This window comes from Lissotriton helveticus, chromosome 3_1, assembly GCF_964261635.1.
Source record: "Lissotriton helveticus chromosome 3_1, aLisHel1.1, whole genome shotgun sequence".
Classification (NCBI taxonomy): domain Eukaryota; kingdom Metazoa; phylum Chordata; class Amphibia; order Caudata; family Salamandridae; genus Lissotriton; species Lissotriton helveticus.
In genome coordinates, this window is record NC_136061.1 from 1858530425 (window position 1) to 1858546231 (window position 15807).

The 15807-nt window shown below is 47.3% G+C and overlaps 1 protein-coding gene across 2 annotated transcripts in view; it reads left to right on the forward strand.

Annotated features, from left to right (window-relative positions):
- DEAF1 (DEAF1 transcription factor) overlaps positions 1-15807 on the forward strand; it is a 519741-nt gene that overhangs the window by 239876 nt on the left and 264058 nt on the right. The window lies entirely within an intron of this gene.

Consider the following 15807-nt stretch of genomic DNA (forward strand, 5'->3'; position numbering starts at 1 on the left):
TGTCATAGTGTGTATTTACACCACCCGTATATGTGGATTCAGAGAGTACCATGTCGCTCAGGCTGCAGTGATATATGGCAGGGAAAAGTGCCTTTGCCTTGTAGAAAGACCCATTTTATATATTTGCTGCATCACTCTTAAAGTGGGCCATGAGCGACATCAAGGCTAGATGCTTAATACATTAAATTGGGCATACTACCAATGGCAATAACTTGCCGACCCTGTGATCAATTACTCAAATTATATTTTCACCTTGCATGTAAAGCTCCATTTTCCAGGAACAGGTCAGATGAAAATTCCTATTTCGTATCTGCGTTTGGGATCAAAAACTGATTGAAAAAAATATTTTTTTACTTAGTTTCTTAAACCTAATTAAATGGCGAACGTAGTTTTTTGATAACTTTAATAGAAATGTAACTTTAAGAAAGTGTACTTTGGGCTGCTCGAGAATAAATAGATTTAGAACCCTGTTAACAATTGCACTTCTGATGGACAGTAGCTGGGATTCTCTCAGCAGGATGCCAGCAAGTAGTCACTTAGCAGGGATTAGCCATCTGGAGGGCGAGAACACAGCTAGAAAAAGAAACACAGCTTTCACTGTTTTTTCTTTGACACAAAAATGCCAAATGGGGCAGTAAACAATTGCTACCATTCATTTTCAGTCCCACCTCAGACGGTTGGGCTCTATACTCAGTAGGAGAGAAAACCAGTTTTAGTCTTGTCAGAGGAGATTACTCTTCCCCTCCAGAGGGGAAATACTAGAATACTAGCCAGAGCTGCTGCAGATGGAGGAAACCATCTTGGTTGTGGGACTCTTGGCGAATTTGCATAAAGCCAAGAGAGGAGGTGCTGATAAGGAAGGTGGGGATTCTGCAAGAAAATAGTCAGGACTGAGTGTAAGGAATTCTCCTATCTCTGGCTAGTGCAGTTGAAAAGGCTAGCACCCCATTACCGACTCCACAGAATGCTCATGGGCATAGGAAGGGAATCTCTTAAAATGAAAAAGACTCTGGGATCTGGAAGAAAGAAGACTCAGTCATTCAAGGGACAAGGAACTGGAACTGCTCTCCAAGGAGCAAGTGGATGACCTTCTCTTACCTATAACAAGGTCACAATAAGCAGTAGGCCTCCTGATTTGAAGAAGTCCCCACTGACCACTGAGGACTAGACTCTATGGGAGCCCTGGATGGAGAGGGAGTGTTTGCCCAGAAGTCTAACCTGAGGATCTAGAGCTTCAAGAGTGAATAAGAGGAACTTTTCCAGAACTTTGAATAACATTTATTTATTTCCTCCTCTAAATGACCAGGACAAGGTGCTGAGCGTTAACCAGAGCAACACACTCTTTGTGTGCAAAAAAAACTAGAATTAATCTTGCTTAGTTCTTTATGCTGTGCTGAAAATTCTCTCACCATATAGGTATCTGGTCTCATGAAGCGCCATCTGACCAAAATTTCAATCCTTGACCCACTGGTGGATTCTGGCAGCCAAAGATAAAACTTTGGACAGGGTGAGGCAGCAAATTTATCCCAGCAGCAAAGCAACTTCTGTGACCATAGAATCCAGCTTTGTCATGCTTGGACCTTCTGTCGCAAACACCTATGGCTTCAGCAGGAGCTGAACAATGGCATACCCAACTCCTTGCTGACATCAATTTGCCCTGCTGGTGGTGGCCTTTGAGTCATGCACTCACCTGTTTCCAACTGCGGAGACTATACTGGAACTGATGCTGGACTTCCTATCCCTGCAGGGCCTTGCCCATTGAAGGAATAGCTTCTCCCTAAATAAGGCGAGGCCCTTGGGGGTGAAGCGGGGATGGGACACAATAAGAAAAGAGAGACATGAGGTTCTGGTCAGCAACTGTGTAGCATAGCATTAACTGGAGACCCTCTGAGTCTGCTAGGTAGATGTGCACAGGACCATGACCTCTTGATCCTGCGAAGACGCAATGCACTGTAAATAACAAGAAGAGACAATTACCATCAACACACTACAGGCCTCTCAAACAATGGATTTACAATGAACTTCATTCAGTAACATACACTTACAGTCTCTATCAGAAATACAGCAAGGAAACAGAATAGCCAAAACCACAGATTGGAGCTATACTTTCCCAAGGAATAACTTGAAATACAGATTGGAGCTACTGGCACTCCAAGTGTGACACTCAAAACATAGATTTGAGTTAATGACACTTTCATGGATAAGTTCAAAATAGATCTCGGTACAGGGTTCATACATAAATCAAGCGCTATGAGGAGAGTTCTCCAGGCACTACTGTTCACCAGAGAAACACAGAGCAAAATCTCTAGTCATTGTATAAACACAGTTCAAAAGCCAAGGGTACAGGAAGGATCTGGAACAAGAACAATCAAGGTGAACTTGAGGAAAGTCTGGGGAAGGAATCTTGAAGACAAGTCTATAGCCTTGAAGACACCGATACTCCAGCCTGCTTTCTACTATTAAATGATAGTGTACACTATCCTGATATCAAGTGCTTAGCCTAGTATTTTAACATGTCCTAAGTACAAAGAATGTCTTGACTCGGGACGTTGCAGAGGAGCTGGAGTAGCTGAGCAGGAGGCGGAGACGTCGAGGGAGCTGGAGCCAAGGAAATCAACTGAAGAGTTTGAACTGCAGCCGAGAAGTGCGCTACCCAGGTCTAATCGATTCTTCAGGTGAGTGGGTAGGAAGGAAGCTTGTTCCTCAAGGAGCATAGGCCAAGCAATGGGCTAGGGTTTGGGCATGGTTTATGTAATATGTTTAGGGTCCAATGGATACAACTGAATCCCCTGACATGGGTCGCATGTGACAATCTGGAAGGTTCTCCAAGATTCCTGAAGGAAACATGTTAGTGCACTGGCTTTGACCATAAAGGAAGAGCAGGTGCATACTTGCAAACTAAAGCAGTTAACAGGAAACAAATATATTGTGTTATCTAAATGTGAACAAGGGAAAACACTCCAAGACCCTAGTAACAGCTGGACAAGCCATTGGTTCACCTGTTCAGGGAATGCTTGTAAGCTCAGATATACTGGAATCGGGGTGATTGGGGAAACTCAGGCTATGAATCATAGCACGCCATAAGATGCCCCAGGGGTAGCATAAGAGCCCTGCATGCCAGACTCACCACATATGGGGTGCAAAAGGGGGTTGTGACACTCTGCACTCTAAAAAGAATAATAAGTCTAAAGGTCAAAACTTAAATCGGTGGAACCCACTTAGTGTAGCTGACCCCTGCTGTATTACAGACGACCTGAAATCTCACTTAGGTTCTGGTCAAACTTAAACTGATACTTTTGATTGCCTCTTTATCTATTTTCAAAGCTTGTTTTGCCACAGTACTTTAAAAATGCACAACTTTAGTTCCGCTTATCCGATTTTAATTGTTTTGGTTTCTTTTTGCTCATTACATTTTTCTTTATTTTCTAATGTGCTTTGAGGAAAAGTGTTTTGTTGTTTTCTTGAATTTAATATTGTTGTTTCTACAAAACAGGGAATTTGCCTGTTGCTTGTGCCTCAGTTATTAGTGATTTAGCAGAGTTTCTCTTAGAACTATGTTGAGGCCTAACCCGGGTGTGCTTTTTCAGTTGGTAATGGTACACCCTTTCCAAATTACTGACTCATTCTCTGGCATCTGTCCTCAAGCTTCCCTACAGTTCTTGAAAGTTTCTTCACCAATATTTCCTAATGGTAAATTGAGATGCCTTGTTCTCCTATTCCACCCATCAGGATCTATAGTTTAAGTGGTCTTTGAGCCATCATACTGTACTCTGTTACTTGTTTAGCCTTGGTTCAATTGATTGTATGTCTGCTCTATCCTGAAGGTTGCAGTAGTCTTTTGTAATAATTGCTCTTAAGATGGAATAGGTCTAGTCCAAGACCAATAAAAGTAAACACTATCAAAATGCATGCTTCTAGCTTGACTTTCCAAAAGTGTAAATGGAGAAGGAGATGGACAAGGATTACTTAGCAATAACAATCTCTTCCTTGATAAAGTTTACCGGGGGAAAAGTGGAGAACATAGGCGAAAGCCAACCAACATGCCTACCTCCATAAGCCGCTCAGCTCCTGAACTTTCAGACAAACTCATCCTGTATCAGACATCACCAAGTGGTGGGCAGTATGCTGACTGAGAGTCAGGCTACTGCAGAGAAGTGCCCAGCGAGTACTCAGAAACTTTGTGGGTCCCAGCTAGAGAGGAAGCCTGATCATGCCTGTTGCAGTTCATTATCTTGGAAGCCCAGTAGTGACAGTGTCTGTGGGTGAGCTTGAGGTCACGCCCGCTCCCATCTACTAAGTTGACCTACTTTGAGCCCAGGATGACTCACCAGCTTCAGAGACCATCTATCAGAGGAGACCTTATGCCAATCTAGAAGAGAAGCATATAGCTGTTGCTTTGGAAGACTACTGGCAGCCATCCTGTTAAAGCAGCTGTACTCTTCTGCTGTGAAGCACGGTGTCTGACATCCAGATGATAGACTGTACAAATGGGTCCCCAGTGTGTCGAGATGCTGATAACACTATCCCAACGACAACATTGTTAAACATTGTTCTCCCTACAATACTGCCATGCTGATTGCTCGGTGTAGGAAATCTGCCTATTCTGCGTTGTCACCCAGGATATTTTGCCTTTTTCTGGATGCTATATTTTTGCTGCTGTAAAACTCTGTGCACTTTACACCTGCTAACCAGTAGTAAAGATCCTGTGCTTCCCGTTTAGACATGGACGTATCGGCATATATTTTATTACTATATTTAACTTACTTATAAGGCACTAATATATGGTACAAGGTGTACCCAGGGAATGAAAGTTGAATGCCGCTAGCAGACTGTAGCACTTCAATCAGTGGGTTTAAAGCACGCTACTCACCTGTGAGGGACTCAAGGTGCTTGGGGGGGAGGTGCTGTGGGGGAGGGGTGCAACTCCAGTTCTGCCGAAGAGCCAGGCCTTGAGGCTCTTCCTGAAGGTGTGCAGAGTAGAGTAGCATCTGATGTTGACTGGGAGCTCGTTCCAGGCTTTGGCCGTGATGTACGAGAAGGCTCTTCCACCTGCTCTGGTCCTGCCGATGAGCAGGCTTTCTGTTAGGGCGAGGGCGGCGGAGCGGAGGTTCCTTTTGGGTACATGGAAGCAGAATCTTTCGTTGAGGTATTTGGGTCCGGTGTTGTGGAGGGATTTGAAGGCGTGGGTGAGTAGATTGAAGGTTACTCTCTTCTCAACGGGGAGCCAGTGGAGGTCTTGCAGGTGTTGGGTGATTTGCTCATGTCATGGGATGCCGAGTACGAGTCTGGCCGTGGTGTTCTAGATGGTCTGGAGTTTGTGTAGCAGGGATTTGTTGATTCCAGCTCAGAGGGCGTTTCCATAGTCCAGTCTGCTTGTTATGAGTGCGTGGGCTACATGGGGGATCCACTTAAAGGTCTTGCAGAGGATGCAGAGGGTGTTGTAGCAGGTGAAGGTGACCGCATTGATCTGTCAGATCATGGTGAGGGAGGAGTTGAGTATGATGCTGAGGTTCCGTGCGTGGTTCATGGGGGTGGGGAGGTGCTGAAGGCGCAGGGTCACCAGGAGGTGTCCCACGCAGAGGGGGAGCGTCTGAGGACTAGGACTTCTGTCTTCTCCGAGTTGCGTTTCAGGCAGCTGCTGCTCATCCAAGCTGTGAAATCTTTCATTCATTCTTGGGAGCTGACTCTGTTAGGTTTGGGGTCTTTTGCGAGGGAAAGAATAAGCTGGGTGTCATCTGCATAGGATACAATGCTGGGTCCATGCACTTATTGTGCCGTTCACTACTGTGGTTGTGCAATCATGGCTTCAGGACTATCCTGTGTAGCCTGATTGCATCAGTGTAAAATTCTGACCTGTCAAAATAAACCCTTTTGGCAAGTCAAAACCTCCCTTTTAAATATTAATAAGTTACTTCTATGTAGGCCTTGTGCCTCAATGCATAGTATATGGTATTCAAAAGTTGGACATGTAGAAATGTAATGTTAAGATGTCCGTACAGCAACTAGTACGCCAAAGCTATTTGTTCATTGTGGCAGTTCTAGCTGGCCTGTGAAGAAAACCAGAGGGCAGATTAAAATACTAATACTGTATCTGCGGAATGGGACTAGCTAGAAAAATGTCTGACAACCTATTGGTTTCTAATTGTCTACCTGATGTTTTTTTGGGGGGGGTCTTTAGAAATGTGCTTCTGTGGTGGATTGGGACCTAAATGACTAAGTTAGAAGGTGACATCTTTAACTAGGATGAACCTGGTTGGTACATCCGACCCGTGTTCCATCATGGTCAACCACAAATTGCACCTAGATCCCGGTCTTTTTTGACCAGTGACTATCATTGGCATTTCACTTCTCTCTGAAGCCTGATTGTGCTCATACCTTCCGACTGCTTACAACACCAGGAAAGCAGTAAGTGCAGCCCCAATCATTGTAGGAGACGCAAAGCCTGCAGTGGGACTCTCCAGCTCCTTCTACACTATGGTTTGGGTTTCTGAGTAATTTATTTTTCCTCCTCAGCTTCTCCACTCCGCTGCCCTCTTTTTTTTGGTCCGCTGCACCGGCTGATCTTACTGCGGCTGTTTGTTGTTGCACTTGTAGAGTGTGGGGGGATTCCGGGCATATGCCCCTCCCCACCTGGTGCATTAGTCTGCTGTCCCATTCTTGGTGCTCTCTGCAACAGAGAGCTGCGAGCTGTGCCTCCTTCTTGGGAAGGCACATAACTCTTACAATACACATTTCTTACGCACATTTTACACTCAATATGAGGCGGAATTACAGAAACTACCCCTGAAACCTTACTCAGTGGATACATTTGGAATAACCTCCTCTCAGTGACAGACTTGCAAGTTTGCTGGCAACACTCACGCTTCAAAAATCTCCAGATCTTTTATTATGATTTTTTTAATTCTGGCTAGTGGGTGTAGGTGGGGATGACTGTCTTTTCAGGGAGAGGTGAGTTGGTTGGCTTTCTTGTTAATTTAGTTATAACATCTGATATATCCATCTAGTCTATTGAGGAAATCCTCATCACAGTTCTTTATTGATTTAATATTCTGTGTCCTCTCTTTTCCTCTACCAGTCGTTACACATATGTTACTCTTAGAAAGACTCAATCTATTAAATAAAGTGGCAACTGTCTTGGCTCGCCTCCTTCTCTAACAAAGGTCATCTGAATTGAAAGTGCGAGTTCCATACTCATCCTCAAAGAACTAAGAAATCGTACTGTCTAAATGAAGAGATAAATTGGAGTGCAAATGATAAAGTGAGGGAGGGAAAAATCCCTACTCATAGGTTTGCAAGATCGTCGCCCAAGTTATTTATTAAATAAACATCTTCCAAACCAGGAACTGAAATCATTCCACCCAAAATTAACAGTGGCGCAACTTCTGATCAACGTGATAATCCTGTCTCAGTAGCAAATGAGTGCCTGTCCACCCAAAGTTCCACCAAATACAGGTGACAACAATTCACTGTCCCCCTTTATCACACTCCAGCAACCCACAGAGAACGCACTATCGCTCGCTCCTCCTTTGGACTTCACGTTGCCTGATACAGACAGAAACCCGTTAATTCATACCGTCAGGAATAAGTTCTCAAAAGAGACACTAGAGCTTTTCAATAGCCCACCTAGTAATGGAGCTGAGTCAACGAAGTATCTCTCCAGCATGCCTGATTTTCCCTAAAGCACTTTCCTTCATCCTCCGGGGGATTTCGTTTATCACTCTGAAGCCTTGCAGGCCCTCCAAAGAATCTTGAATCTATCTTCACATTCCTAGAAAAAACAATGTCCAGTTCAGATCTCAGTCTCGAAATTCAAACAGAAATTCTAAAATCATTAATAAATCATAATGGTACATTATGAAAATAAAGAAAAGCAACAAACCAAGGAGAATATGATCTAATTGAGAAAATTAGAAAGAAAAGGAATCGTCCACTATGTATGTAATCTATTCTCAGATGTTTCAAAAGTTCTGGTACTGCCATTGACCCCAGTCTCTTGCTCTCTGCTTATCCTATATATTAGTAAGCACAAAGGTTCCTGATGTAATGAAAACCACCTAGAAGTACAGACCTGTATGGCAGGAATTTCAATTATTCCATCAAAAGTGACAAGAACTATCAAATCGAGGGGGCGGGGCCTGGCATAGATGGAGTAAGCAGCGAAGCTCCGTCCAAACAACCGCCATCACGATCCATCATGACCCCCACCTAGGGCCAAACCTGACCCAAGAAACAATCCGGACCACCTCTGAAGTGAGGGAGCACACTGTGGCAACAAGAAGTGGCAGTGCGGCAACAAAACGAGCGCCCGAGACAGCGCGCCTGAGAGAGCTCGACCGAGAGAGGTAACGCGTCTCCTCAAAATGGCAGCGTCCAACGGCAACTGAAGAGAACCCCCAACACCTGAGACTGCCCCCGGAAGCTGCCACCACTGAAAAGGTAGGGAGCCTGCCACATACTACGGCGGCAGGCTGCTCTGGACCCCGGAGAGCAGCAGCGAGTAGCAGGCGCGCAGAGAATCAGCGAGCTGTGAAGGTAAGGTAATCCGCGGCTGAATTGGCTGCGGAGGAAGACACCCTGCGGAGTGAGATGAGCGGAGAGTAGCAAGTGAAGAAGAGGGCTCAGCAGTGTGAGTCCCCTCTGTGGTGCGGTAAGCAGTGGCTGCGGAGGGACCCAGGAGGGAGAACACCAGTGACGCCAAGAGAACGGAGGAGGCGGCTGCCTCACCCAAGATGGCGGAACCCCAGTGAGATGCCGCAGACGGCGGAGCGGGCGCCAAGGACTGAGGTGAGGGCTGGAGTAGATCGAGAGACGATGAGAGACCAGGGGGCACGCCAGTAAGGCTCACCACTACCCCCTCCCTTTTCTCAGCAGCGAGCAGAACATAGGCACCCAAAGGCAGGGGGAGCTGATAGGGAGCACCTGCGCCCCCCCTCCCCCAGAAAATAAGAGGAGGAGAGGGCCGGAGTCCGTGAGCGGCAGCAAAGGGCATCTGTGTCCCCCCTCCCAAAGTGCGCAGGCAGGAGACGACCGGTGGAAGATGAAGCCAGGGGCGAGAACACGGACCCAGGCCTGGTCGACTGAGAAGCCGGGAGAGTAACAAAAAGCCCCCGGAGCTCAGAGATAATTGACACGCACTGCTGAGCCCCCCCACCCCCCGAAGCATGGAACGGGGGTCAAGACATTGGCGCAACGCAGTGAGAGTCCTCGCAACAAACCGGGGAATCAGCCCTCCCTGAAGAGGGGCACACAGCAGAGAGCAGTAACGCCCGGGGAAGAACAGCCCCCAGGGGCGCCAAATAGGGGGGGAAGACCATACCCCTGCACAGTAAAGGCTCACAGACAAGCAGACACTAAAAGATCCCCAGCTCGGACAAGGGAAGCGCTCCCCCCCACCCCCACGGGGGAACGGGCTACAGCAGCATAGGCCCTGAGAAAAGCACACTCATAGGCCTGACGCGGACGGTGAGTGAGAAATGGGGAAAATCACGAAGAAGAAGGGCACTGAAGGAACCCTGCTGGAGATAGCGATGGAGGGAGGAGAGAACCCTTAAACCCAGACGAACTGCACTTCGGCCCCAACTCTGCAAGAAATTCTTCAAGCAATAACAAGCTCCAGTGAGAGCTTAGAGGCGAAAATAGACTCGATAGGAGTGGACCTGAGCATTTTAATAGACAACCATAAACGCCTAGCAAAGCGAGTAACAGCGAACGAGCGACAGCTGTTAGAGGTGTCCTTGGGCATCTCAGCCTTGGAAAAGCAGATGGCTGCATTGGAAAGCAAGGTGTGAGCATTAGAACTCAGGGCTGAAGACCAAGAAAACAGGTCACGTAGGAATAATATAAGAATAGTGGGCCTTCCTGAGAAAGTGGAAGGGGTCAACAAGGTGGGCTATTGAACAATGGATAAGTAAGGATGTGGCGCCTGAGGGACTATCTGCGTTCTATGCATTTGAAAGAGCACCTCCAAGAGCTAGAGTTAAGACAGGATGACTGGGAAACTACTACATACAGAAAGGGGGGACCTGGGGAGGAAATGGGGAGTGGTTTATTTGAGAGTAAGAATGGCGACTGGGGCACATACATATAAATGCATGTCATGGAATATCCGGGGAATGCAGTCAATGGCAAAACAATATAAAGTGCTATATTATCTCAGGAAGAGGGGAGTGCAAATAGCACTCCTACAAGACACACATCTTACGCAGAAGGAAGGGAGGGCATTGCAGAGGTGATGGAGAGGCCAGACATACTACACCACATACTCCGCTTACGCTCGTGGGACATTGATCTAGGTACAGGCTGTGGTCCCTTTCCAGGTGATGGGCTCCTTAGTAGACCTCGGAGGGACAGTATGTGGTGGTGCGAGGGCGACTAGATGGACGAGACCTAAACATAATAAGTGTATACGCCTCGAACACGGACCAACCAGCATTCTTTGAGCGGTTGTCCCGTAGATTAGCTCCATACTTGACTGGCCCTACACTCATAGGAGGGGACTTTAATAGCGTGGCTGACGTAGGATTGGACAGATTCCATCCCCCGCTGCGCGATTCAGCAACAACACGTGCTGCTCGAACATTCGTTGCCTGGTAGAAACACTGGGGACTCCTGGACTCTTGGAGGAGACTGCACCCTCACGATAGGGACTATTCTTACTTCTCGCCCATAGACGAACTCCATGTCCGACTCGATACCTTTTTGTGCACAGTGGATGTGCAGAGTGCTGTGTCCATGATTGAGTATCTGGCCCGAATGATCTCAGACCATAACCCAGTGTTGCTAGGACTCAGACCCGACCTGTAATCCCAACATGGAAGTTCCGCCCGGAGGTGCTAGATGACAAGGTTTTCAGGGAAAGGATCTGAACGAAAATCACACAATACTTCGAGGACAACGCAGGGACAGCTTCCTCCCCAATGACGGAGTGGGACGCCTTTAAGGCAGTTGTGTGAGGTCACTGCATAGAAGAATGCAAGGGGATCAGACGAACGGTCCTCTTGGAGATAGAAGGGGTGGAGCCGACCCTCAGAGACCTAGAGAAGGAGCGCCCAGGGAAACCAGAGATGAAGACACAAGTGAAGGATGCTAGGGAAGAGGTAGCAAAGAAAACAAAGCGCCTGAGAAGTTTCGATTATAAACAATACCTGAGCAGGGCGCACGTGGAGAGAGACAATTCTGGATCTCTGTTAGCATGGCTAGCTAACCTCAATAACAGAAACTCCCCGATAGTGGAATTAGAGGACCAAGCAGGCACTAGATGCTTTATCCAAGAGGCAATCAATACCATCTTTGCGCAATATTATGCAGGACTATTTTGCAGTCCCGCAGGGCGAGACAGATCCACAGCACAAGAATATCTAGAGGGGGCACAATTACCTAGACTAGAACTAGAAGAGACTGATGAACTAGGGGAGGACATCGCAAAACAGGAGGTACGTGGAGCCATAAAACACATGGCATGTAACAAAACCCCCAGCACCGATGGGTTGCCAGGGGAGTTTTATGGGACATATACTGAAGAATTGGCTCCTAGACTAACTGCACTGTACAGTGCAGCCCGCGAGGCCACAGTACTGCTAGAGAGCTCCAGCGAAGTACTCATTGTACCAATATTAAAGCCAGGGAAGCCGACACACGACCGTACAGCATATCGACCCCTGTCCATGTTAAACATGGACTACAAAATACTAAGTAAAATCCTAGCAACCCGACTATTACCTCATATGACAAAGTTAGTGCACCTGGATCAGGCCGGGTTTATCCCGGTGCGAAACACAGCGATAAACATACTAGCCATCATGGACTCATGGGATCACAACATGCCTGAGGAAGCAGTGTTCGCAGTGGACATTGAGGAGGCCTTTGATAGCCCTGAGTGGTCCTTCCTATATGTGGTGCTGGATGCCATTGGGTCTGGGATGTGGTTTTGTGCATGGGTGAGATTGTTGTACACCAACCCTATGGCAAGGGTGCGCACAGGTAAAGTGATATCTGGAACGCAGGTGGTGCATCGGGGAACGCGTTAGGGCTGCCCCCTCTCCCCACTGCTGTTCACCCTAGCTATGGAGCCGTTGGCCTCCCGAGCGAGACCGGGACAGGCCTTCTGATGAGAGACGTGTAACACCACATAGCACTATATGCGGACTATCTACTGATCTTCCTTTGAGACCTGGGGAGGGACCTGCAGTGTGCGCAGATCATGCTGGAGGAGTTTGGCAACCTGTTGGGACTCAAAGGTGATTGCCAGAAGTCAAAACTATTCCCTCTGGTGCCAAACACACCACCGCCCCTGGTATTGGACAACCTCCAAAGGGAGACCCGATGTCTGTCATATCTGGGAGTAAGAATCGACCATGAAACAGCGGACCTGCTAGAGGGCAACGTGGGCAGCGCAGTAAGCTCTCTGAGGGCGTTTATGAGCTTCTGGGGAACCCTGCCATTGTCTATGGCTGGCCAGGTCGCCCTACTGAAGATGGTGGCCCTGCACAGACTGTTGTACTTTTTCGGGGCCCTCCCAGTATGGATCCCAAGGGCATTGTTTAAGGACCTGGATTCCATGATCACATTGTTCCCTTGGGGAACAGGCAGCAGGCGAGTGGCCCTAACCACGCTGAAACGATTTTCGGCAACAGGTGGACTGGTGGTGTCAGATCTAGAGCTATATTACCCGGCGGCGCAGCTCAACTGGCTGATCCAGTGGCTGGCAGCATGGCGGAACCCGGAACGGACCCAGTATCCATTCGCGCCAACAGACGCGGAGCAGGCTAAACTGGTACTGCGAGGACGAAGGCAGACGACACAAGACACTATGGAAACCAAGATGATCATTAAGTGCTGGTCCAGGTACCTCCAATGTGCGAATCATAGAATCCCATACTCGCCTGAGCTGCCGCTGCTGCTACTTTGTGGCCTCCTGCATAGGGGGAGCTGGGCGGGTATAGGTGACTGGGAGGAGGCCGGAGTACAGAGAACGGGGGACTTACACCACAACTCAGAAATGCGCCCCTTCGAGAACTTTTGGGCTGAATATGATCTACCTCAGGGTCACTTCCTACTACATAGGGCAATCACCATGAGTATGAGAAAAGATTATGGACAGGAACCGTGAATCCCCAGGCACTAGACGGCTGCCGATATATCGCCATATCGGCGGGGAGGATAAAAACTGTCTCTTTCCTATATGGAGGCATGAGCCCAGACATTCAGAAACCGATTGAGCGATTGCAGTGGGAGGAAGATCTAGGGATTCCGCTCCTGGAGGAGGCCTGGGAGAGTATAGTCGAGAGAACATTAAAAGCAACCAGAAATGCGAGGTTTAAACTTATTAACTATTACATCTTACAAAGGGCCTACCTCACTCCTGCACGCATCAGAAAGCACTTCCATGTTGAGGCGGCGGCATGCCCTAGGTGTGGGTTTAGAGAGGCACACATACTGCACATGTTCGGGGACTGCCCAAAATTGATTCCATTCTGGGAAGAGAGCCTTCACATCTTAGGAGCATTTGTAGATAAAGAAATCCTGCGCACCCCGGAGCACCTCATACTGGGCTGGTTCCCACATGAAGCCAAGACCAAAACAACAGCGAAATTCCAGGATCTGGCATTAGTATTAGCCGAGCGGGAGATGTATGTATGTATGTATGTATGTATTAAGCACTTGTAAAGCGCACTGTCGCCCAAATGGTATCCTGGCGCTATCGAACATGTGCTCAAATCAGCCGTGGATGCATAAACGGCCGTGAGCAGATTGATCGAGGCAGGCTGATTAGGAGATGGTTCATTTCCTGGAAAAGAGCCAGGTTTTGACTCCTTTCCTAAACTGCATCAGCTCTTCTGACTGTCTAATATTGATAGGGAGTTTATTCCAAAGTTTTGCAGCCGCAATGCTGAAAGCTCTCCCACCTGATTGTTATCTTTGTGAATTTGAGCACCGTAACCAGATTGGCCGAGGATGAGCGTAGACTCCGGGTGGGGACATATCATGCAAATTTGTACTGCATGTGTTTAGGTCCAGCACCATGCAGAGCTTTGAACACAAGTCAGAGGGATTTAAACGTTATCCTTTCTGACACTGGGAGCCAGTGTAGCTCTGCCAGCGCTTGCGAGGCGGATGAGTATCTTGGTCTTGATAAACCCAGCTTGGCCGCCACTGACTGGACCCTCTGCAGTCTCTCAATTAGGTACTTTGGAGACTCTAGCAGCAGCGCGTTACAGTAGTCTAGTCTACTCAAGTTAATGCTTCTGATTACCAGTGCTCTGGCCTGTGATGGTCGCATCGGGAGATTCTTTCGGAGCACCCTGATGAGAGCAAAACAGCATCCAGCAGTTTTGTTGATCTGGGTTTCCAGACTCAGTTATCTAGGAATTGGAAATTGGTAGGGGCGCCAAAGGCTAGAACTTGGAAGCATAAGCTCGGAAAATGGGCAAGTGCAGAAGGAAGGATTCTGTTGGCAGAGGCAGAACTGGTCGAGCTAGAGCATGGGGACAATTAGTAGAGGAACTGGCGGCAACTGAGCAGGAACAGGAGCAGCCAACTCCTGATGGCTCTCCTCCGTGAAACCGGACGGCAGAGGTAGAGCAGGACAGATAGAGAGGAGACAGGTCCTCCCCAGGAAGCCCCCATCGACATAGGGACACATGACGCATGCAATCAAAAGATCCCACTGTAGGGACAGACTAGTCGTTAATCTCCTGAGAAGAGAGGGCAACACGCGGAAGCAACTCAAGAGGGAGGGAGGGAGGGAGGGAGGGAGGGAGGGAGGAAACAGGATACTAGTTGGAAGTTTGAGCATAGAATGCCAGCAATGCATTAAGATAAAACCTATCAAATCAAGGGAAGATGCAAAAAAAAAGTAACACATGCAAAATTACTACAAAAAGATCCCATCGCATAACTTGATCCACAATTTGAAAGACATGACACACCAGAAAACAATGTTAATAAAGTATGCAAAGACTCCCTTCAACTAAAACTAGAACAGGGAGCCCAGGTATCAAAGACTATTCCACTATTCATAAAGAGACGCATGTTGAGCTAATTCCTCATGCACCCGAATTCAGCAGTGCACACATAATGCTCGAGGGAACTTCTACTATTCGCGCTGCTTCTGCTACTAATTTCAGCTGTAAGCCACTGAAGGCAGATTCTCCGCTTAGTATTACTTCTTCTTGCTTACCAATCATAGAGATCACATATCTATACTCTAAACATTCCTGATCTTCCCTTCTAAAAACAAGGCAGCTAAACATGGACGATTGCATCTCGACTTACTTTCGAGCATCATGGGGTGATCCTAAACGGGAGAATTGAAAGGGACATCCTGACATCTTTTACAAGAAGTGTTTCTGGTTTCTCAATAACTAATCAAGGCAGTGACCATGCATGCAATCATTGACTCAATGCTTGATTTACATATTCAGCAAGATTCAAACTGGTCACTAAATTCCGGTAATGACACTGCAACAGTTGATTAAAACCAAGATAGAATTTTCTAGAACTCTAGCATTATCTCTAGCAAGAACATTATCACCACCTCTCTTTGGGAGCAGCATAGCAGGTACAGCAAATCTCATCCATGGCTTTGAGGATAGAATGTATGCAGCTGTTCATACGATTCAGAGACTTAGTAAACCACTAAAGAAGAAGGCTAAACACAAAAAGATCCCAGGGATGGAGAACTTTCCCTCAAGATAAACAAATGATTGCAACATTTATTCATTGAATCCTAGGGGAAAAGAAATCCTAATTTTATAGAAAAAGGAGACCTATTTGTTCTGACTTTGAAAGAAAAACAGCAGACTAAAA